The sequence below is a fragment of the Schistocerca serialis genome, chromosome 3 (genome assembly GCF_023864345.2).
Source record: "Schistocerca serialis cubense isolate TAMUIC-IGC-003099 chromosome 3, iqSchSeri2.2, whole genome shotgun sequence".
NCBI classification, from domain to species: Eukaryota; Metazoa; Arthropoda; class Insecta; order Orthoptera; family Acrididae; genus Schistocerca; species Schistocerca serialis.
This window is the reverse complement of record NC_064640.1, coordinates 337,308,405-337,333,946: the sequence shown is the minus strand read 5'-3', so window position 1 is coordinate 337,333,946 and position 25,542 is coordinate 337,308,405.

The window sequence follows — 25,542 nt, the reverse complement described above, 5'->3', positions numbered from 1 at the left end:
ATGAACATATTTGCCCTTGCTATTTCACTTTGATGGCTTATACACCAACAAAATATCGTAAAACGTTTTTCGGTGTATGGGTCGAGAACGACACACGTAAATGTACTATGCGAAAGAGAAATGTATGGAAAATTTACTACATATCAGTGATCGTAGAAAATTAGGTTACAATCATTAAAAAAGTCTAGAAAATGGCACCATCTTTCCATTTATTTAATCAAGTTATCTGAAGATACTCCTTACGGTGCTTTTAATGACATCCATAGCCCACCCCTTTGATGGACAGTGATACTCTTATTTATTAAAATAAACACATAACATGGCGTTTTGTATCGTCACAATCTCAACCTAAAATGACGTATATTTAAATAAAGGAATCCACAAATTTCAACATATGTGGCACAATGCAGCACAATAATTCTGGTGTACACTCGGTTGTAGCTAATTGGTGGCCCAGCTTTAAAACTGCATGCGCTCCCACTTCATTAAAGAGTTATGATGGCCAGTTTATTTTGTTGCACGCTTGTCGGATAATACTAAACGAACTGAACTCGATGCTCACCAGCGCCACTCTAGAATGTATTCGAAAATATGTAACGCCCCACAAAACCTCGCTCTTCACGCTTCCCCCATTCATCCACGGTGCATAAGCATCAAATTACGGAAAAAATTAGACTCCTAAAGAGTTTTAAATTTTACTATGGATGTTACGCCACGGCAAATTCGACAGAGCGCAAAATGCAAAACCCTCTCAGAAATCCACCCGGAGAGTTCAGCTGCGTACTTCCCTGTACAAATATTTGTTGTATTAACACTCGAAAAAGATTTTATAATTGATAACAGGCAATCATTTCACAAACACAAGGATTTTTCCACTAGATCACAAACTTTCTTTCTATATGCAATTGCTTATGTTCAAAACTTATGCCTGCTCCCCAAATTTTTCAAGCATTAAATTCGCATGAAGTAATACCTTGATGACATTATGCGTTTAATATAAAACATTTTAATATCGTTAGGATGTAGGTACTTCCTTGAATCGCTTCGATCTCGAGGTGCCACTTGTCGTTTACCGTTACACCACACCAAAGACGACAGAGACTTGCAAGAAGTAAAGAAACTCTCAGTTGTTACACCGAGTGGCACTGTGTGATGTTTAGGGACGACTCTCGCTTCTGTACGCGGTAGTCATATCGACGTCAACGTGTCCATATACATAACCACGGACCCAATTGGCATGTTGCAGGAGGTTAATGCGAGACCAGACACTTCAGTTCACACCAAAGATACTTTGAGGAATGTACCTATCCTCGACTGACCTTCCAGATCCCTTGATGTGTCACCCATAGAACACGTCTGAGATATTAGGCTCCAGCCAGAAATATTCATGAACTGACACAGGCATTGAAAGAAATTCGTCAAGAAGATATTCTGAGGCTATTTTCTTTCCTTCCACAACAAATACAAAGATTTATTGGTAACCTTGGGTGTCACATCTTATACTCATGGGCAGTACCAAGCTATGAGGAACATTCACCTAGATTTCCATTGGACCTGTGTTAGTAATTGAAGACACAATGACAGATGTGAACTATGCAAACACTGCTGGGACACACCTGAATCCCTTCATATTTGATGGCGTCGAAGGTGCTGCCATCTCTTAGCCTGTGTAATAAGGCTAGAATCGTGCCACAGTTGTTTCAGAAACATGTTATGAACTAATGTTAATATCTGTACCATTAAATTCACCTGACCTCAACCAAATGAAACAAATATGGGGCAAGTTCCACGCCCAAAGATCTTCGACAGTTAATTTAAGGGTGCTGAGTGATGTATGTGTAGACATGTGGTATCAGATGTCTGTGCATGCCTGCTACGGACTTACTGAATTCATGTTACGCAGTATTGCTACTGTATTGCGTTCCATATACTATTCAGCAGAAGATTACAATGTTTTGCTTCATCAGTCTATGATTAAGGCAGCATGTACTATGCACAGAATATAAAACTTTTGGCACTCCCTCAGGCTGGCAGGTACAGCAACTGTATTAAGATTATTTTAAAGAAAAACATTCTTTGTTGCATAGAATAAGAAAATTAATTCTCAGCAACAACTAGCAGCCTGTAAAGAAATCAAGCTCGGAAGATATGCTTTGTCTCAGAAGTGCTGCTAGTCTCACATCATCGTTGGTCAGACTCTGTTGAGCATGTATGGAGAAGGGGAGGAGCTAGTGAAAGCATAGCTTCGAATATGCTAGATGCTTGAATGACTTAAGTAATTAGTAGCGCAACGCTCGAGAAAGATATGGTACATGGATCGAATCCCAATTACAGATATGTTTTTAAAGGACAAAATAAAAGTAACATTTAGTCTGCGTAGAATAGTATAACTGATGCTATACACACGTTTTACCCTTCCCATTGAAGCTGTAGCTGAACAACCCATTGTCTGTAGTTATAGGAGACAAGGTGTTCAATAATACACCGTCCATCCAAAAAAACCGACACTGATCTTATTTCTGGCGTGTAAGCAACGTCGACTTGAACTACCAACTGTAAACAACAGATTTGGATTCGATCAGTCAGATGTGAGCAGGCAGTTAAATAGTGGACTTGCGGCCGTAATATGTGTGTTGTCATGTCGCAAATCTCCATGGAGCAGCATCACTAAATAAAGTGTACAAGGCATTATACAGGGTATTTTGAGGAACAGGAAGGTGTGTACGAAGTTTGTCCCATAATCTTGACTTCTAAACAAAAACGACGGACACCTGCCGTGATTTGATTGAAATGCAAAACGCAGGCAATTCTTTTCCGAAAAAAATCATCACGGGTGATGAGACTAGGTGTTATCAGTACGAACCTACCACAAAACGGCGAAGTGCAGAAATTCACAGGCAGTGTCAAGAAATTGAGGACATATCAGACATTGAAGCCAATGTGATGCACGAGTTGAACAACATCACAAGAAGGACCTTTCTGGGAGTTTCACATGGCTGTGTGAACGTTGTGTGAGTTGTACCAAAATGTACAGACGGTACAGAAGCATTAGAACCACCATGTTGAGCCTTTTATACTTTTTTCATAAAGTTTAGGAACTTTTAGTACTGATGGGTTAAGTAATTCTGAGATTAGCGTTTCATTGTGTTCTTATGTTTCCCTTCTGTCAATACTCACCATGAGACCATGATGGGCTTCTCTGAATTTCTTGCAATGAAGCTTTTATACGCCATGAATGAACATTGTTTTTGTGTCGATTATTACAATATTGGTGAAGACCAAGTTGTGTTTGAGAACAGCCTTTAAACACATGGCCAAGATGGTACATAACCTTCGAATGTCACTGTAATTTTTTTGTTACGCAACTAACATTACATAGAACGATTTAAGAAACGTCTAACTGTCAAAAACTAACGATAACAGCTTCGTTCATAACGTAAAACGAGAACAGCTAGAAACTGATGCATTGTCATGTGTTTGATATATTGAGTTGGTTCCACTGTCGCTGAGAACAAAAGCAGTCGTGTTTTAACATGAAGCACCTTTAGGCTATTTTAATTCCTTCGGCAACAGGAACATAATCATACGGAACTAGATCACGGTAAATGAAGTACATAAACTTTTAAAAATGAAATTTATTATTTGATGTACGTACAGTACAGTTACGTAACCCAATTTTTTAAATTACTGAATATTTCTACAAACAAACCTGCTATTTTGAAAGTCTTTACAAACAACCAGCAAAGTAAGAAAAGAAGATTGGGCTTCAACCAATAAAGGTTTTCCGATGTCTCGGTCGTTAAAGTCTATTTACAAATTCGTATGAAAACTGGTGTTGCAGTTAATAGCCCCTTATCATCTTCAACTTAGTCCTGTCTTCCTCAGCTGCGTGTAATATTACGGTATATTGATAATAATTATTTTTGACCGTCTAACTACAACTGAATGAAACACAATTTTCGTGCCTTTCGCCTTTATTCTCTTCAAGGTATCTTCAGTGGGCTGGAATATGTACATATTTTTACTATTTTACATTGCTCCAAAATGTAAGCACTGAATATGCCTTGCGGAGAATAAAAGCGAAACGCGTATGGAACTAAAATTGTGTTTCATTCAGTTCCAGTTAGACGGTCCAAAAGTAAAAACTATCGGTATACCGTAATTGCCCCTTGTCTTTTCAGAGGTTCAACTCAGATGATTTGGGGAAAACAACGGAGACAGCAAATCTGGGTAGACAGGTGTGAATTTGAGCGCCGTGGATTAGCCTTTGTACCACGTTGTTCAGAATATTAACACTGAATTGCAGTTCTATGAAATTATATGTCTGTCTCCATGTGAAGCTTTATACATGTTAAAAGCATATCTATTACACTGTGGTCTTCCGAATAATAAAGTGCAATGCAGTTTTATTGTCTCGTTTTGTTTGCGTCTGGTTTAAGAGTTTCTAGTGGAAGCCACTTGCGGCAGCTTACGCGTCAGCTGTGTTGCCTGCAGTTATCACTTGTAGCTGCGTTGAGTGCATGTATGATGTAGTGTCATCTGTGTGTTGAACATCGTGAGGGGGAAGGAAGAAGATTGAAGTTCAAATGGTTCAAATGGCTCTGAGCTCTATGGGACTCAACTTCGCATGTCATTAGTCCCCTAGAACTTAGAACTAGTTAAACCTAACTAACCTAAGGACATCACACACATCCATGCCCGAGGCAGGATTCGAACCTGCGACCGTAGCGGTCTCGCGGTTCCAGACTGAAGCGCCTAGAACCGCACGACCACTTCGGCCGGCAAGATTGAAGTATCAACGCACTGTGTGCTCCTGTTGAATAGTAACAAGGTACCGCTGAGCTCAACGCTCCTGGTTGTCGGACGATTGTCACCAAAAGAGTCGTATATCCTATAATCAATTAAGGAAAGCGAATATATTTGGAATATAACGCAGGATTTTGGCTTAAGGTTTGGTGTTAGGGGACTTAACGCCACCAGTTCTCCATGTCTTGCTAGCCAAATACTGGTGGTGTGAATTTCTTCCCCCACAAGGATATCTGTGTCGAACGGCTACGCAAGCGGACGAACGAACAGAAGTAATCATATTCTAAAGTACCTGTGGCAGCTAATTTTGTATTGTTCTGCGAAAGGCAGAAGTTTGAATCTGAGTACCGACCAGACAAAATGTTTTCTTACTGTCATGAACCATGATGTCAGTACGCTGACTCCATAGATTCCACGGAGACATCAATCGCGAGTTTTCAAATTTAAATGCTGTAAACATTTAAAAAGATTTTGTTCAGGTCCTATTAACAAACATTATAACCACATACATTCACATTGAGAACAAATGAAAATAAAACTTCCGTCTATAGGTAGCGATTTGTATCCGCAACAAAGCCTTTACATTATTATAGAGGAACAAAGAATTCTAAATATAGCTATACACAAGCTTCGAAAGACCTCTGTTCATGGTAAGGTCTAATTTTCGGCATCGGTAAAGTCAACAAACGAATAATAAAACTTTCAGAATGTTTTCTGCTCTCCCTCCACGTAGCCCCTTGTCTGCCACTCATTTACGAGAAAAGAACTTTTCGCAACTCATGCCAAACATGCGTTAACAGTAGCCGCAGAACCCACCGTAATTTTACAAACAATATTCTGCTTCAGACCCGCAGCCGCGCTACCAACAGAAATAGCCTCTTGTTGAAACGGTATCATCGATAAATGACCAGAGTTCCGCGTCCGCTCAGCAAATCAGTTAACAGTTTCCTCATTGATAATAATTCTTTGCCTTGAGTTCAAGAAATGAAAACAGTGGATCTAAAGCCATATGCAACAAAATATTCTCAAATAGTTAAGAAATAAACACAATGTTTATACTTTCATCAGAATGTCTCTATTTCCTCGGACATTTCTTCCGGCCGTGAGAGCTGAGACCTATAATCCAAACGTTATGATTCACACTGTAGTGACAGCCACAAAAACAAGACTGCATTCTGACGTACAAGTTTGTTAACTAGTATAACACTACGCACATACTGAGAGAAGCTGGTTTAAAATACCTGATCCACCTTCTAGAAATCACCAAGCAGGTGAATATTAGTTTTATCGACTGCGACAAGGCACTGGAAATATAGAAGATTAAGAAAGGATATGTATACAAAGCAAAAAGCGACATTTTGAATATGAATGACTAGACGTAAAAGATGAGCACTAAAAGAGGTATAAGAAATGGATTCTCGCTGTCACCGAAGCTATTCAACATAAATATGGAGGAGAGATGATAGGTAAGGTCATAGGCATGCAATAGGCATTGTAATTGAAGGAAAAAGAATAAAAACTATAAAATACACTAATGCTGAAGCAAGAGAAGAAGAGCAACAGAAGATGTAGAAAAATATTGAAAGAAGGGGCGAGGAGCATGGAATGAAGATTAATATAGGAAAGACAGAAGTAATTGGAGTAAATAAGAAGGAAACTCCAATAAACATATTTTAGACGGAAGAGGTAGAACAAGTAAAATCCTTCCAGTACGTGGGATTATTAATGACATGGAAAGGAAGCAATACAGAAGGAATAAGGAGGAGGATGTCTATGGGAAAGACAGCATGTGAAAAGTGAAGTAGGTGCTAACATTTTCAATTCTAATGGAGACGAGGAAAAAATTTGCTAAATGTTATGTCTAGAGTGTAAACTATAGAGTAGTGAATCATTGACAATTAAAAAGGAAGGAGGAATATGTTTAGGAAGTTTTGAAATATGGCTATGGAGAAGAATACTTAAGGTGAAGTAGACTGACAGACATAATGAATGAAATGAAAAAATATAAGATGAAAAAATATGAAAAAAATATGCAATGACAAAATATGAAAAAAATATGAAAAACAAAAATATGAAATGAAAAAATATGAGAAGAATAAAGGTTATTTGAAGTGAGGGAAAGTTCTGCAGCATAAAATTATATTGGGAAGAGTAGAGGGCATGACAGGAAGAGGTAGGAAGAGAACTGGAGTGTTGGATGGTATTCGAAGAGTACGACCATACAAACACATGGAGGGAGGTGCTCAGGAAAGGACAGAATGGAGAGCCTCTAGTTGCAAGCTTTCGTAAGGCAGTTGCACTAAAGAGGAAGAGAAGGTAGTCAAGATAGTATTCTTATTTCATCTGGTCAGTCGAAGATACGTTAAATCATTTTACTACCCTTCATTTCTTTTTTTGTTTCCACGTGTTCGTATCTGTTCCCTAATATTTGTCATATATGAATTTATTACCAATTTTTTCTGGAAGTTGCTCATGTGACACGCAGTGCACTATACACGTTACGGCTGTTTGATGTTGTTCTGTATCGTTCATTTTAAGCATTCACGGATATTTGTCAAAAGTTCGTGTAAGTCTATAGGGCCAGATTCTTCGAGTACGTCTGTAAAATGTTCCTTGAGTGGCATCTTCTTCATACGCACCATACAGCTGACAACTGCACATGTTTCGACGTGAATCTATTATCAACAGCAAGATGTCAAAATATCAACATCAGTGTTGTTTACAGGTAGGTGTCTTGGTACAACCACTTTTGAACTATTGTGCACCAAACAATCAGACCATTTACCACCATTTATTAGCGCACGTTGGTACAGCTATTTGTACTGCAGAAGAAGTGAACTTAAATCGAATGAAGTGGCATTGTACACCGTTGAAAATAAACCAACAGTAGTTATGTGTACATGTAATATGTTAGTTTCACATTCGTACAAGAACCATAGTGTTATAACATGTCGGTTGTGTCAACCTAGCAGTACTGTACGTAGTGACGTTAATATAAAAACTCTAGTATGAGACAGTAGCTATGCCTGTAATGTAAAGATAGTATGCTTCATGTGTTTACATGAACCAAGCGCTTTTATGAAGGCTCAGGTTGTGCAACACAAAGCTGAGAATAGGTACGTATGGACACTTATTTTATGTTCATATGAAAGTCTGTCCCTGCTGCAATATTAGTCGTGCTTCCAGTTAACCACAGCGGCATTACTAACTTTACTAGTTATTTTAAGTACGACTAAATGTTGTGGTTTATATATGACCTTTGTTTACTGTATGGATTCATAATAAGAGTTCAATATTTCTGCTTTGGGAAAAGATGATTGTAGATCCAGCGGGTATTATTGTAATATTCCTTATGTAAGTGGCTTGAAACGTTTGCAGTAGGCAAATTTTACAATGTTTTGGGTATCTACCATTAAAAAGCTTCTTAATGTTATGTTCTGTTTGTATGGGCTACCTCATTAGAAAGAGTCTTACTCAAAACTGTAAGTAGTACGGTAACATAATAAACTGCCCCTTTGGTGGAAGCTTACAATATATAAAAGATGCATGGCATAAAATATCAACATAACTATGACGGCGAAGACACAAAGGGATTGCAGATCTTGGCTGCATGCGGGCATTGATTGAAATCAATGGGGACAGTTGAAAATTACTGCCGGACCGGTATTCGACCCTGAGTCACCTGTTTATTAGACGGATGCTCTGACCACTGCCTAGTAAGCATTAGGCCGAGGCCCTAATCTCGATCCGACACAAATTTTCGACTTTACCCACTGATTTCAATCATTGCCATCTCACAGCCAACGTCTGTAACTCGTTTGTGTCTTAATTCATAATAGCTGCTGGATATACACGGAAATATTTACTCTCAACTTTCTTCCTCAAACGTATGTATGATTTATTGTTTCTGAGGTTATTATTTTTACTTTGGCTTCTCCCTCAGTTGGGAGAGGAACTGCAGCAAACTGAGTGTATTTTTGTTTCCGGTTGAATTTTCTTCCCGAACCTTTAACCATGTTTTTTACGTTAACGTATACGTTGATGTTATATTTATTATTGAATGCTATTTGCGGAAGTACTCGCTGTAAGAAACTGTTGGGAGCTATAGATTACCAAAAATATTCTTGAAGTGCTGTCGAAGTCTCTAGTATTGGAGTGCTTGGGTTTTTGTGCTTGTTCGTTCACTTGAGTTGGACAGAATCAACTGAACATGAAAAATATGTTAGATGTTTCAGCTGCGCAGACAGAGTATTTAAACAGAATAAATATTTGGATTTCACACGAAGTATTGATTTTAGACATCGGCTACGTGTTATTGCCCCCACCCTAAAAAAAATCGAAGTAATGACTAAAGTATTTTATTTATAATTAGAGAATCTATATTATTTTTTTGTTAAAAACCTTAATAAATATTCATGCAATAAAATTACTTTGTAAGTAAACAACAGCTCCAGTTTGAGGAAGATTTATTATTTTGACCAATTCAACTAGTGAATCGTCATTTGTTCGCGTCATATATTTACATTCAATGACCATTTGGAGAACCAGTGGACTTTCGTAACAGTTGATAATGAGGAATAAAACGACGACCAAACGTGTTATTATGTCATTCAGATTGTATGTTATTGTAATCTATACTGAACCTCTCTCCTGTCCGCTTTTTCTACTATGAACATTAAGTTTATTTTAATGGCTATATGAAGTTTCCTTGGCCTATTCTCATAACTTTCTTTACAATATTTTAGCAATTGTTCACTCTTTTGTTACGTGGAGTGAATCAATTAGCACACATCCTGTAATTACACACATCAAAAAAGTTTTGCATCACCTCGGTTCCCAGAACTCCTAAAGATAGACGTTGACTGTGGATATTGTATCACAGACACAGTCACTTTGTCTGTTCAGAGATGTCACTAAACCCCCCCCCCCCCCCAAATAAGTAAACAACCATGCATGAGCATCGCCTATTAGACGGAGAGGGTCCGACAGCCGATCACTTCCAGTCATTCCACCAGGAAGGAGGTACACGGCTCGTGTTGTCTGTAGTTCAACCATACCTAGACGGTCAATAGCTTGGTTCGATGGCGTTCGTATTGTTACTTTGTGCAAGGAAGGGCTCTCAACAAGGGAAGGGTCCAGGCGTCTCGGAGTGAACCAAAGCGGCGTTGTTCGGACATGGAGGAGATACAGAGAGACAGAAATGGTCGATGACATGCCTCGCTCAGGCTGCCCAAGGGCTACTACTGCAGTGGATAACAGCTACCTGCGGACTGTGGATCGGAGAAACCCTGACAGCAACGCCACCATGTTGAATAATGCTTTTCGCGTAGTCACAGGACGTCGTACTACGACTAAAACTGTGCGCAATAGGCTGCATGATGCGCCACTTCACTCCCGACGTCCATGGCGAGGTCCATCTTTGCAACCACGACACCATGCAGCGCAGTACAGACGGGCTCAACAACATGCCGAATGGACCGCTCCGGATTCGCATCACGTTCTCTTCACCGATGAGTGTCGCATATGCCTTCAACCAAACAATCGTCGGATACGTGTTTTGAGGCAACCCAGTCACGCTGAAAGCCTTGGACACACTGTCCAGCGAGTGCAGCAAGGTGGTGGTTCCCCGATGTTTTGGGATGTCATTTGTGGGGCCGACGTACGCCGCTTGTGATCATGGAAGGCACTATAACAGCTGTACAATACGTGAATACCATCCTCCGACCGATAGTGCAACCATATCGGCAGCATATTGGCGAGGCATTCGTCTTCATGGATGACAATTCGCAGCCCCATAGCGCACATCTTGTGAATGACTTCTTTCAGGATAATGACTAGAGTGGGCAGCAGACATGAACCCTATAGAACATGCCTGGGATAGATTGAAAAGAGCTGTGTATGGACGACATGACCCACCAACCACTCTGAGGGATCTAGGCCGAATCGCCGTTGAGGAGTGGGACAATCTGGACCAACAGTGCCTTGATGAACTTGTGGATAGTATGCCACGACGAATACAGGAATGCACCAATGCAAGAGGACGTGCTACTCCGTATTAGAGGTACCGGTGTGTACAGTAGTCTGGACCACCACATCTGAAGGTCTCGCCGTGTGGTGGTACAACATGCAATGTGTGGTTTTCATGAGCAATAAAAAGGGCGGAAATGATGTTTATGTTGATCTCTGTTCCAATTTTCTGTACAGTTTCCGGAACTCTCGGAACCGAGGCGATGCAAAACTTTTTTTATGTGTGCATATAGCACTATTGTCATTGATTTCAAATGATCTATGTAAGTGGGAGAGGTAATTCTAGTAGCTTCCGTCATCTGACTATCATATCTCGTAGTTTTCTTATACTCTCGAAGATTGATGTAGTACTGTATATTCGGATCACTTTCGTCAGTAACGCAGAAGTACTTCCTGCTCCATTTTTCTGGTGAATATTAAAAATCTCAAACTTCTTAAGTGCGTATCTGAACGCTTAATCACTCTAAACGCATATTCCAATGCCTACCGGTGTCTTACGATAATTTCCATTATCGTTCATCTTACAAAACTTTGTTGACTAGTATTGCTTCCTCCAGTGCTTTACCTTTTCCAGGAAACAACGGATCTGCTTTTCTTACGACGCTACTTTCATCTAAGTCTTTGACCCATTATCTCCAGTGCCGCATAATTAACCAACTACTTATATAAAATTATATGTGGGACTCCAGACCAGTTTTAGAGCCCAATACACAACTTTCGCTGTTGCTGTACCTTTGAGGTTCTGAGTGGAATAACATAGCTGACGAAGAGGAAGTGAGTGAGCAGAATGGATAGAAGAATAGCTGGCAGGCACTGAGCTGCTAACGACATCTCAAAGCCATCCCCAAGGTTCGTGTGAGGGTGCCTATTTTACGTGCACCTTGGGGCACAAGATAGAGCACATACATATATACACACTGAAATAAACATAGACACTTAAAGTATGTGATGAAACGTTACGACTGTAGCGATTATTTCTCAACCATTGCTAGTGCTTTATGTAGGGCATGTTTGGCTGCAGCTTTATCAAACAATGGTACATTAGATTTGAAGATTAAAATATAACGTATCATCAAAGACGACCTTTTTAGAGATAAAGCACACACTTAGAATGAACAAGGATGGGGAAAGAAACCGATCGAGTTCGTTTTCAGAAAGATATGCTGCTGTTTGCTTGAGTGAATTAGAACAACCATGAAAAACTTAAATTTGGGTGACCATATGCGGATTTGAACCAAATCCTCCAAAATGCGAGTTCAATGCCCTTACATCTGTTCCACTTCGTTCGTTGAGTCAACTTGAGAATAAACACAGAAAATTGCAGCTTCTAGCAGCACTTCTGTAAGAGATGTGATTAATTTCATTCTTGTTCATATCAACTGTTAATTACCAAAACTGAACTGTGCTTCAACTACTGATTTCGAACGTCGAACGATTTTTGCTAGACAGCGTGTTTGAGGCCGTTCTCATCTAGGTAGACTATTAAGGACCAACAGTAGCACTTTTGTAATTCAGCTCTCATAAATTCCAAGTATCTAGTGAATTCACCTGCCACGATCCACTACCTCTCTTGAACGTTGGCCGAATGGTGTCTGTGGCGAGCAGGATATAAACTCCGTCCAAACAATAACTGCTGCAGGGAGAGGAGCAGCGTGGAAAGAACTAAGCTACCCTACCTCATGCAACTATGGCACTATACGTACGGTTTGTGCGAGCATCTACCACTCCAGATATCACATAGTGAAGTAACCACTCCTGCAAAGTTTTTCGAAAGTGAGAAGTCGAAAGCATCACTCATAAGAGATCAATAATAACTTCATCACTCGTTCCTCCAGCTGTAGTTGTGTACATTAACTTTTACTGTGTCTTAGCTGCAACAGAAGTATTTTTCCCAATGGGAACCGGTGGTACACATTTGTGAATTTTCAACATTTTCATCGTGTGGAAGCGCTGCTATCCGCTGGGCATTCCTATGCAAGTCAACGTAGCAGTGCGCAGCAGGTCGTCATCACCCGAATACGGGCATGTGGTTGGTTGGCTATATTCCACTGAATAACTGGATATTGTTATTGTTATTTTTATGATAATTATTAAGTGATAACTATACTGTTTATCACAATAGACTGTATTTCGTAATCGGTTATTTTTAGTCTATAAAATGAAGCCAAGTATACAAAGTATGTTTTGAGAACGGGTACATATTTTTGTCTAAATCTTGCATCTAAAATCATTAAAAATCACCTAAAAGCATTACGACATAAAGAAAAATTTTCCTTCCTCCAGAAAAAATTCTGGCCTGAAAGGGTTAAAAAAATAAACAACCAGACTTTAATAACTATTATAGTTCGATACAAAATATTGCTGCTGTTTTATCGTTAACCTTGCCAGTGGTCCGACTCAAAAAACTAGCGAACTGATGTCTATTGACTTCTGCTACCAACTGAGGACAAGTATGCTGAGGAAGTCAGAAAATTACAGAATATAATAGTCTACAAGAATTTTACACTCATAGCATCTGATAACAAGATACTCGAATTTTCCATGAAGTGGACAACCTCCTGCTAGCAAATATTGGTTCTGAATACAGCTTTCCGTTTTGAACACAAGCGCGTCCATTTTGACCTTCGACTAAAATTAAATTTAAAGCAGAACTAAAAGGGCAGAGGGCTACTTCACCATTGTACAATATAGCTTAATAATACTGTCCACTTTGTAAATAGTGAAACGGATCAATAATACTGTCAGTCTAAAAAATTAGAGGGGAATACAGGGTTCTATTGTCAGTATGAGTCCTTTCATTGCAACAAAGGGAATGAAATGGTCCGAGGCCGTTTGTATTATGGCTGTTACGAGAGTCAGAGACTTTTTTGTGTTACACTGCTCGTTTCGAGTAAGTGTTCGATTCTTGCAAACATTCTCACACTATTTAATAGATACTTAAGAATAATATGATCACAGTTCCTCAGTTTTCCACTTCCAATTTAAAATACCTCTAATTCTCTAGGGTGTATCTACTTTTCCGGCTTTTTTCCGGAAGCAAATAACCCAGAATCGTCACAGCAAAACTCAGCATGTGCTACAAACTCCTACAAGCACATGAGATACCCGTGTAATTTTTCTAGTTTATTCGAATTTTTAAGATTTCTAGCAGGCTAGTTTACAATAATTTACGCCATTTACATTTAAAAATAGCTGCCATTCATTACGAGAGGTGGAAATTCCATCCAAATCTTCCTGCAATATCTCAAGATAATCCGACGACGATCTTTTCGTGAATACAACAACATTGTCAGGAACCATCTTATGGTGCTGCTGATCCATAAGAGTTTCGCACAGAAATATAGTGGTGTTAAGCGCAATACGAGACTGCCATCAAGATTTAGGATACCATGGTTTACCTAAAAAGAATAAGGCAAACACTGAGTTGGGTCCCTTGGAAATGACACCATTAATTTCTCGAAATTTCCTACTATCCAAGTTCGTTGTCCCTTTCTGAAGAACGCTATGACATTATCCAGATTTTGTAGTTACTAGAAGAAATTCCACGAGAGAAAAAAAAGAGTTGAAGGTTTAAAAGTGTGACCATCGCCCAGCTCACCTTCAAACATATAATCTCATTCCATATTCGAAATAGAAATGATTATTTGAAGTGTTCAGTCACGCACAAACGATAATATTTTCACAACGGTGGTACAGATAATACTGTAGGAGGACCATGAAAAGATAAAAAAAATCACCAGAAAATTTAAAGAAACAATACATTTGCAGATATCGACATGAGAACCTAGTACGGTGTCTGAAATGTTAAGATGTTCCATATAAAGGATAGCCTCTTCCTTTTCACTATCTTTTGTTGGTCCCGTTTCAGTGAACTATTAAAAATGATTTCGAAGTATACTGATTTTGAATATAAAAATTTCAGACGTCCTATATCTGCACCTTTGAATAAATTAAGCATAGTGCATATTCTTACTATTTTTCGTCTTCTTCTTCCATCTGTGAATAACGTATGACTTTTCATTAAGTAAACATAATTCAGTCTTGTTGGTAATATTTGGGCACAATCGGTAATGTGATCTTTACATTTGTTATCTAAAAAACAGTTTATGCTTTTATATATCTTTTGTCGACGATGTGAAAATTTCTTATTTGTCTTCAGTTCATACAAATTTGTAAATTTAAATATTTTTTTGCCAGTAGTGACAGTTTGCTCTGCTTATTAAGAATATTTAATCTGTAAATCAGAAAATTAGTTTCATCCCACATTCGCTTAACGCTGCAGTACACAGATGGTGCGTCCCCACTTGGTACTAATGTTCTATGAGAACGAGCTTTGCTGTATACGGAAATGCCAGGGAGTGGACACACGACACTAGCCTAGACAGTAAGAAATGACGCACTTATTCCGCATTCAACTTTTGCACCAGTGCTTGGGACCGGCACTGACAAAGTTAGAAGTACATACTTATGTTGGGTGTTACGTTTCAGTTTATACATTATTACATATTTCTGGTTTTTAAATGAATGACAGAAGTAATTTTACGCAACTAAGGTGAGAGCCCTACCAACAGAAAGCATTTCTCAGCGGTACCATACGATATGGTAGAAACAGGCAATACTTCATGTCGCGTGAAATGTAATGATAATCATGAGTGGATGAAGAAAACAGTATTTACTCTAAAAATAAATATGTGCTTGTTAGAAACTGTGGGTTAAAGAGAAGCACTTCGATGTAGAAGGAATATGAGCAATACAAGAGATCTCCATGGAAGACCGAGGCAATGGACCTATGCCCAGACCTCACCAGCAGAAACCCTTATTAGTGCCGAACTTTATGAACTTGGTTGATTCTGTTTATCAGACTTTAGAAATGACATGATATAACACTGTGAGCTGCATTTCAAATTTGAACAGGTTACAGATTTATGCAATGTCATTTTTACAAATGATAAAGACTTTATTGTTCAATAAGATGCCATGTTCAACGAACAAGATGCAATAATTTGCATTGACTCTAAGCTCATATAAGTGACGTGAGGTATGCTAGCATACTCATATGAAAGTTAAAGTCAATTTATTATTCGTTCTGTAGTAAATAATTTGTTTAGTATTTTAGGAATGTGCTATTATTATTCCATATAGAAAACATAGATTAGCGACTAATGTATCACAACACTTATTTCCAGAATTCATTTAGTTGTTTATATCATTCACTACTGGCTGCTTCTGTTTAGTTTTGGTTTATTTGCTGACAGTAGAAAACGACTAGATTTAACTCATTTTGATGGCCAGAAAATACACGAAAAGTTTCACTGTAATGAAAGTGCTAATGAGAAGCGTTGGTGTGTGGGAGGAATTCTGTGCAATTTTGTCACATTTGGTGTGGATTTAAGACCTTATGGATCAGTGAAACACCCTGAGAGACTGAAAAAAGGGACAGATAGCGCTGCTGTGGAGATGGAAATAATTAGCGGAGTGAAAATTAGGGATTTCTTACTGAGACAGTATAGTATTATCAGTAGGAGAAACTTTTGGTGAACAGCATCAGTGTTATCATAATGAGAGCTAAATTTTGACCTCAGAAAATTGCGAAGAGGTTGGCTCACTGGTCTAGCAAGAACATATTAATCGGCTGAGCAAATTATGTGAATTAACTGCTATATTATAAAACTGTTTCAGTTTTTAGTTGAGCCTTGTCTCAGCTGTGACAAAGTGCATCAGTTTTCATTATTCTACAAAGGATATAACGTATCTTGTCATATGGAAAATGATTAACACGAGATTTTGCTCAAGTGGGTAGATCAGGGAATATACAAACCAAGAGTTTTACCGAGCGAGGTGACGCGTGGTTAGCACACTAGACTCGCATTCGGGAGGACGACGGTTCAAACCCGAGTCCGGCCATCCTGATTTAGGTTTACCGTGATTTCCCTAAATCGCTTCAGGGAAAAGCCGGGATTGTTCCTCTGAACGGGCCCGGCCGACTCCCTTCCCGATCCTTCCCTAATCTGATGGGACCGATGACCTCGTTGTTTGGTCCCTCCATCAAAACCAACCAACCAAGTTTTATTAAGAAAGTCATGCACAATTAAACAATTAAAATTAGCTAAATAGAGCTGTAAACAAATCTTGCTACTGAGAAACAATATACGGATGCTACGTATTGCATATCGGATGCTACATATTGCATATAGTTGAGTATAGTCCGAACCGGTGGGCTGCACGACAGTCCATCCATCTCCACTTATGAGAGAATTTATTGTGTAATGCAGATTTTAGAGGAAGTAGCAAGTGCTACACAGGGAAAAGGCGTAAGCTGTCAGACGATAATTTCTAAAAATAATCATCGTTCAATGTGAACTTCGGATATCAGTTTTGATTCATCACAGGGAGCAAGAGGATTTTGAAATTTAGAGTCTGACAAGAGCAGATTTCATAGCCCTTGCAAACACTCAAGACCTCGGGAATAGACGGGGTAGTCCCGGTCTACACCAGAATGAGCGCCACAGGTGTGCTTCGCCTCTGAAGTATAGGTAACGACGCGTTTAATTTTAATGGCATACTTGTGATACTTAGTAACGGAAGGAAACAGTAGGCAGCTAGAATGAATCGCAATTTACTAAAGAATACACGGAATAATTACGAGAATTACAGAAAGGAGAGATGTGGAATCCTTTAGCGACGTAGTTCTGCTTCTTTTCTCAACTCTCAAGGGAAATGTGTCATTTCATAAGCACTAGGTGTGCTTCGTATTCATGTTTCTTTCTTCCCCTTGCCTTACACTCTATAGTACTGGCCGAATGCAGGGGATTTGGTAAGGAAGGAAGATTAGGGTTTAACGCTTTTAATGATTTGAGATTTAATGATTTTGTAGGTTCATCACTAAGCAGTTACCTAATTATTCTCCGTGTAATATTCATAAGCAGAGAGTAGCGTGTCGCATGTATATGTTATAACAACAAGTAACTCAATTTTGTTGCCAGGTATTGTCAAAATAAGTCAGTTTAGTCCATGTAATTTACCTCTTTCAACAGAAGACTGAAACTGCTCATACAGTCGAAGGTACTTTTACAAGATGACGTATTTGCCGTGTTTGTTAATCACGAGAAAAATAATATAATTAATACAAATTTATCAAATATATTAACAGTAGCTGATAAGAAGTTGATAAATTCCATTAACTCAAAAAAATATAGGAAAAGTAAATTTCAGTACACAATAAATAAGGAAAATTTAATAGCAGATAAACCCTCAACGAAAGTGTTAGTCATACTTTAATGTCTTAAGCTTTGGAACCTATATACCGTGATTCGTGATGCATAAAATGTGTCTTGAAACAGTTTCACATAGGATCATTCTTCGCTGCAGTACGTAGAATGTTAATGAGCAAGTTGGATGGTTGTGCATATCCCACTTCCACAACACGGCGTGAATCGTGCTTCGGTAGCTCAGATGGTTTATGCCTGTTCACTAGCTTTGTTGGGACGTGCTGACCTATCAAAAAGTGTCTGTTCTGCCGGCACGGTAGCTCAGCGTGTTCGGTCAGAGGGTTATCAGTCCTCTGTAATAAAAAAAAACTGAGTTACCCAATCAAAGACGAACTTAAACGGCTGTCTTACGACGTCCACCCCGAGCACATACAACGAACGAAAACGAACAAAATGAGAATAAAAAAAATAAATAAAAAAAGATGGTAGAGCACTTGCCCGCGAAAGGCAAAGGTCCCGAGTTCGAGTCTCGGTCGGGCACACAGTTTTAATCTGCCAGGAAGTTTCATATCACCGCACACTCCGCTGCAGAGTGAAAATCTCATTCTGGAAACATACCCCAGGCTGTTGCTAAGCCATGTCTCTGCAGTATCCTTTCTTTCAGGAGTGCTAGTTGTGCAAGTTTCGCAGGAGAGCTTCTGTAAAGTTTGGAAGGTAGGAGACGAGATACTGGCAGAAGTAAAGTTGTGAGGACCGGGCGTGAGTCGTGCTTCGGTAGCTCAGATGGTTCAGCGCTTGCCCGCGAAAGGCAAAGGTCCCGAGTTCGAGTCTCGGTCGGGCACACAGTTTTAATCTGCCGGGAAGTTTCATATCAGCGCACATTCCACTGCAGAGTGAAAATCTCATTCTGAGTGAAAGTAGTTTAGAATGTTTGCAAATCGCGTAACGGAGACTCAGGATTTGGGCACCAATCGGTATTCACCTAGTGGGATATGGGAAACTACGTAACAACCACACCTAGGTTGGCCTGCAAACCGACCATTGTCGATAGTCCACCGGACAGATTCGATCACTCCATTCATATTGGCAAGTGAATCTACACGCAGTTCGAAAGCCATCCATATCCCTTGTTATCAGCCAGCCGCGGTGGTCTAGCGGTTCAGGCGCTCAGTCCGGAACCGAATGACTGCAACGGTCGCAGGTTCGAATCCTGCCTCGGGCATGGATGTGTGTGATGTCCTTAGGTTAGTTAGGTTTAAGTAGTTCTAAGTTCTAGGCGACTGATGACCTGAGAAGTTAAGTCGCATAGTGCTCAGAGCCATCCCTTGTTATCTAACACAAAGTGACATTAAAAAATCCCAGAGTCTCTCATGAGCTGCTAACTGTGCATATGTCTGAACTTCAAAGGACATCATGTCTGATTTATTCTGGATCTAGATTCAAACCCAGCACCTACAGGCAATGTTACCGAAGCAAACTTTTCGTGCCTGGCCGAGACTCAAGCACAGGACTGATTTTCATTACTGACTAGGTATAAAAACAGTGACTTATCTCACTTTTAGGAAATATGAACTCGATATCACATGACGAAAATGTTTTTACTGGGCTGCGACTCATGTCCGCCAAATATTGTTCCTGTCATATAACCACGAAAGATATTAAAAATGGTTTGAATCACCAGAAACGAACGTAAATGGCCTGAACTAAGTATTGTGTTGGACAGAGTTTCGAACCTAGCACCTGATCGGGTTGATAACGGAGTACGGTAAAGTATCAACTGAAATGACGAGACAAATGAGTACTTTCTGCCTTTCTGGGTCTCTTACCCGACACCTATCGCCGTTGTTTTCTAGCCACGGATGGTTATTAAATCTGCAGCCTAATTACAAAGACAGTCAACTCTGTTTTCGCAAGTTGAGCTAATGAGAGATTTCAAGAGCAAATCGCGCAGGAAATTTAATCGTGATGTTCTATAGGGACAAAAACCCCCAGAAGCATGTTAGAATCGCATTTAAACGACTGATTTGGTTCGAAATCGGCCAGCCCTAAAATATGTTGACTACAAAAACGGATTCCTCCAACAGGCAAGAATTACAAGGCTTTAGTCTGTCACGTGACTTCGCAAACTCATAACATTTACACTGCCCGATCACATTAGGGTGACCATCTGTCAAAAGCCTGGATAACCACTTTGTGAAGCGCGGACCGCTGCAAGACTTAGCTACACAAAGAGAACAACGAGGTCCACAGCCCGATCGAGTTGGTCCCACAGATTCTTGATTTGGTATAAACTCTGGTTGTCTGATGTCGAGGGATACAGTGAACTCATCGCGGTGCTCAATGAATCACGCACGTACACTGTGAGGTGCGTGACACGTTGTACTGTCCTGCTGATAAATGTCACTGCGCAGAGGAAAAGCAAACTGCATGTTGGGGTGGACATGGTCCCGAAGCTCAGATGCATACGTGTGTTGATCCATTGTGCCTTCCAGAATGAGGAGATCTCCCACGGAATGCCTCGAAAACGTTCCGCAGATCATAATGCTTCCTCCTCCGACCTGGACCCATCCGACGATGGTTGCAGGTGTTTGCTTGAGTGGCTTCATGCGGTACACGCCTACAGCCATTTGACTGATGGAGCATAAAAAATGATTCATTTGAAAAAGCCACGTGTCGCCATTCAATGGACGTCCAGATTCCGATGAACAGAAGTCAGCATGGGTGCATGAATTAGGCGCCTGCTGCAGGGTCGCGTACGCAGCAAAGTTCGATGAACGGACGTTGAGGAGAAGCTGCTGGTATCCCCCTGGTTCGATTGGGCGGTCAGTTTCTCAACAGTTGCACATCTATTCGTCCATACAAATCTCCACAACCGTCGTTCATCCCTGTCGTCTACGGCCCATGGTATACTAGAGTTGCTTCGGCGCCAGTCTTGGATAACGTCATATTGGCATGCACGGTATACTGTAATTACGGGGCCACGCGAACAGTTTACAGAGTTAGCTCTTTGTGATATGCTTCCACTCTTGTCCTTTTGTATGTCAAATAAATCGCTACCCCTCCAGATATATCGCTCCGTTTGCGCATTACGACAATGGCTGCACTGTATTCCGCGCTCGCTCGCTAGCTGAAAACACTGGTTTCAAAACCAGGTGCAAAGGAAGTGTAAGCAGCTTACCTGCTGTTCCTGCATGGACCTAATTGGTTGACTCTGGGGCCTAGCGGTTCGAGTTGGCCTCGGTGAGCGCCTTTGGCCGTAGAGACGCTCTTTGTGACGACATCGGTACTGCGGGAGAAACTACTCCCGCAGAAGGTCCGGACTGTATTCTGCGTTTACCCGACGTGCTTTATATACTCTCCACTGCCTGTCCTGCCACCCGCCATGTCATGTTGCTGACAAAAGCGGCCACACCATTTATACTGTAAATATATCTTAAAGCAACTAAAATACACAGAAAGTATAATTTCATTGCAGACTTTTACTATTGTATAGTCGACAAAAAATTTTCCAACATCACTTATGTGAAAATAGTTTACACAGTTTCCTAACTCTCCTGAAAATGTTGATATATGGAATCGGTGATATTTGTAACCACGCTACATAAATATATGTTTATTTCAAGAGCAGTGTGATGTGCGCTTGTTTCAACTAGAAATAACGTGACAAAAGTTCATTGCTGACTGGGACTCACAAATCGTCGTTGACTACATACGGAGAGATGTTAACTATGCAATTTCTTTTCATCAATAGTTAGGAGTGGCATGGTTGAAATGGAAATAATTTGACGAAAAGTGCTCTGTCTCACTGGAAAGCGAAACAGCCACATAGCATTAATGCTGTCAGCGAATGGAGAGACGTTTAGAAAACATTATTATTTTCTACCAGCATTTAAGTAGGCACATGCTAGAGCTTGGAAAGACATAATGAAAACTTTTGTCCAGGACCAGCCTTCGAGCCCAGACACGCACCTTCCGTGGAGGCCTTGAGGAGTTTGGAATCTTGAACGAGCTACGAATTTAATACTCTTTTTTTCATCATGCGAGGCCATAGTCAAAACATATTTCTTTAAAGTCAGTACCGCCATTAGACTTTTGTTTATTTACAGTGTTACATTTACATTTACACAATCATAATTTCGGCTTCAGAGTGCCATTAATAAATGTTTTAAGTGTTATAAATTGCCTAAGATGGCGCACTGTCATATTAAAATACACTATTAGACACATGGTCTAAGAGTGGATATTTCTGGCAGAGCCTACTGCTTTATTTCATTACTGGTGTTCTCAGTAATGAAACAGAGCAGTAGGCTCTGCCAGAAATATCGACTCTTAGACAATGTGTCTAATAGTGTATTTTAATATGACAAAAAATGGTTCAAATGGCTTTGAGTACTATGGGACTTAACTACTGAGGTCATCAGTCCCCTAGAACTTAGAACTAATTAAACCTAACTAACCTAAGGACAGCACACACATCCATGCCCGAGGCAGGATTCGAACCTGCGACCGTAGCAGTAGCGCGGTTCCAGACTGTAGCGCCTAGAACCGCTTGACCACTCCGGCCGGCTTAATATTACAGTATGTCATCTTAGCCAATTTATAACACTTAAAACACTTGTTAATGGAACTTTGAAGCCGAAATCATGATTGTTTAAGTGTAAATGTGACACTGCAAATAAACAACAGTCTAATGATGGTACTGACTTTAAAGAAGAAACGAACTGATGGAACTGTACCGTCATGAAGGGATCAAATCCCACGAATGGGAAGGTCCGAGTTCGAATCCCAGTCCAGAACCAAAATGTTCGATACCTCAAGTTCAAATAAAACGTGAAACAAGTGCCTGAGACCTTACATGGCTTTTGGTTCATTAACTAAAATAAAGTTACTAGTGTAAGAAAGATTACTGGTGACAGACTTCCTACGCGCCACCACTTCCGCCTCAGTCTGAGCCACACCAAAACACTAATGGGTAGTGAAGGGGCATGATGTTTACTGTGAATTTGGGATAATTTATCTATGCCTATTACAAACTATCGCCGCAAGTGGGAACAAAATGGCTCTGAGCACTATGGGACATAACATCTGAGGTCATCTGTGCCCTAGAAATTAGAACTACTTAAACCCAACTAACCTAAGGACATCACACACATCCATGCCCGAGGCAGGATTCGAACCTGCGACCCTAGCTGTCGCGCGGTTCCGGACTGAAGAGCCTAGAACCGCTCGGCCACCGCGGTCGGCCTAAGTGGAAAAGAACCCAGATCTTACGTATGTCAACTTAGCATCAATACACCCGTTTTTTGTGCGCCTCCTTCTGTCCTCTTACAGCCCTTCCACTCGCTCATCTTTAGTTACCTTCTCAGCCTATCTTCGGTACCTTTTATCTTCTTTGTTGAAACGTAAGAATTCTCCTACGAGGTGGAAAAAATTAACAAATGTAACTATTTCGTTTGATGTGACAGTTTCTTTTTTGTCATTTATTTAATATAAATTTCTTCTTAACAATGAATTAAATGGTATGAAAAATTTTTGATTTCGTTGAACTGGAAAAGAAAAGCAATAATACAGTGAAATCCTTCTTGATGGTTGTATGTTCCTTTTTCCGTAAAATGTAACGTAATTCCTTGTTCTTCTGAAATTCTTTACATTTCTCTTCCTTATAAGAATTAAATTTATATTTCTTTATAAATGCAAAGAATTCTGATATTTTGTCTAAATCCAATCGATTGTCATATATCGATACTGAGGCTCTTGTTTCCTTTTCTGGAAGATTAGAGAATTAAATGAAATATATTTCTTCTCCTTCGTTGTAGATTTTTTCTTTTTTCTACCTATCCTACTTCGAGACGGTAGGGAGTGGTTGAAATACAAGTAACGTAATGAATAAAGATATTAATCTTTTGATAAATTCATTTATTCTGCAGTTCATGGTGTGATATTGTCAGTTGATACTTAAATTCCGCTAAACTCAGTGTTTCTGGTGTTATCGTGTAGTGTACGAATTGACCCGATACCCAGATTACCATATTGTTTTCTGGCTATGGTACGGCTTTTGGTCTGGTGTCACAGGTTCTCGTGTCTTGACATATCGCAGTGCCGTCCGCAGTAGTGACGCAAGTTTTTGCTGAGTCCATTCCAAGATTCCGCGAGCATGGTGAAATGTTAACTGGCGTGTAAGTGTATCCTCTTCATTGCACTTATCAAAATTCGGCGAATCCGCAAGATAAGTATATATTTTGTGCTCACCGGAATCATTTCCTTGACAACTTCATACCAATCTGTGTTAATACCTAATGTAAGCTTTCTGTTGTGAATGTTCTTCCACACTTCAGACCGATTGACATAAGGGTATTTAGTTTCCATTCTGTTAGGACCCGAACGTTTCTTACTATAGGGGTACCATTTCTTTGCATTGCACATTTTGTGTTCTTAGGAACGTAGCTGTTCTCAACTATGGCGGATCTGAGAAAGTTGAGCTTCGAATGTACTCCTCTGCGAATATGCAGGTGCTACTTGACTTTCTAGCTGAATTTCTTTTAGAAGAATGCTTTTTAGGCTGGAAGGACTCTATTTTGACCTTTTAGGGACATTGTGTACTAATATGCTTTGCGTTTTGAGTAACTGTCTATTTACCCGATCCTATCCTCTTCAGAGAGTGATGTTACTGTGCTGATTTCACCTTGAAAACATTTACACGGCATACGAAATATCCAATCGCTTATAGTAGATATTTGGCTGTTGGAGTTGGTACTGGCAAAATCGACGCTATGTAATACGTTTTTGATATGAACTTGTTCACTAGTTTTACTTACTGGATCATGTCGAGACTTCGCTTGGAATATAGTTGTATGTTGGCCCTAACTTTGTTCAAATTGATCGTCAGTTGCTAGTCTGCATTCTTGGCGGGTCTGATGCCAGATCTAGTCCTAGACTTCGTATCTTGGTTGCTATGGCAACCATTATTGTTCTTCCAGCAATAACCAGTTCTTTAATTTTCTTTGGATTTTTTACCATTGATCATGGCTCATGTTCCTGCACTGTAAGTGTCAAGTAAATGTTTTACTTACGGTATCTGGTCTAGTGTCGACACAAATAATGCTCAGATCACATGGGAGAGATTCGACCGCAATTTTGCATATAGGGCAATTAATGGTGGGCAAACATGACAGACTGACCGCTTTAAATCGAACAGCCCAGTTAGCTGCTCATTGATCATGATTTTGGGCTGAGCTCCTTGCGAAATGACTTTCAAAAGTAGGGAGAATTTGTTGCAGATATCAGATTTATGCATTGCTTATAGTAGAAAAATATCTACAGCTTTGAAAAAATCAGTAGTTATTACAGAGACGCTTGTTTTATGGATACTCGTGATGGCTATTGTGGCACGGTACTCACTCAGAGTGTCGGTTGTGCGTGCAGGAACGACGCACGCTTGATAGTCTTCTATCACGTGTTTCATTTCGTCCCTTACTCTTGCATTTACTGCCCGAGCTATTAT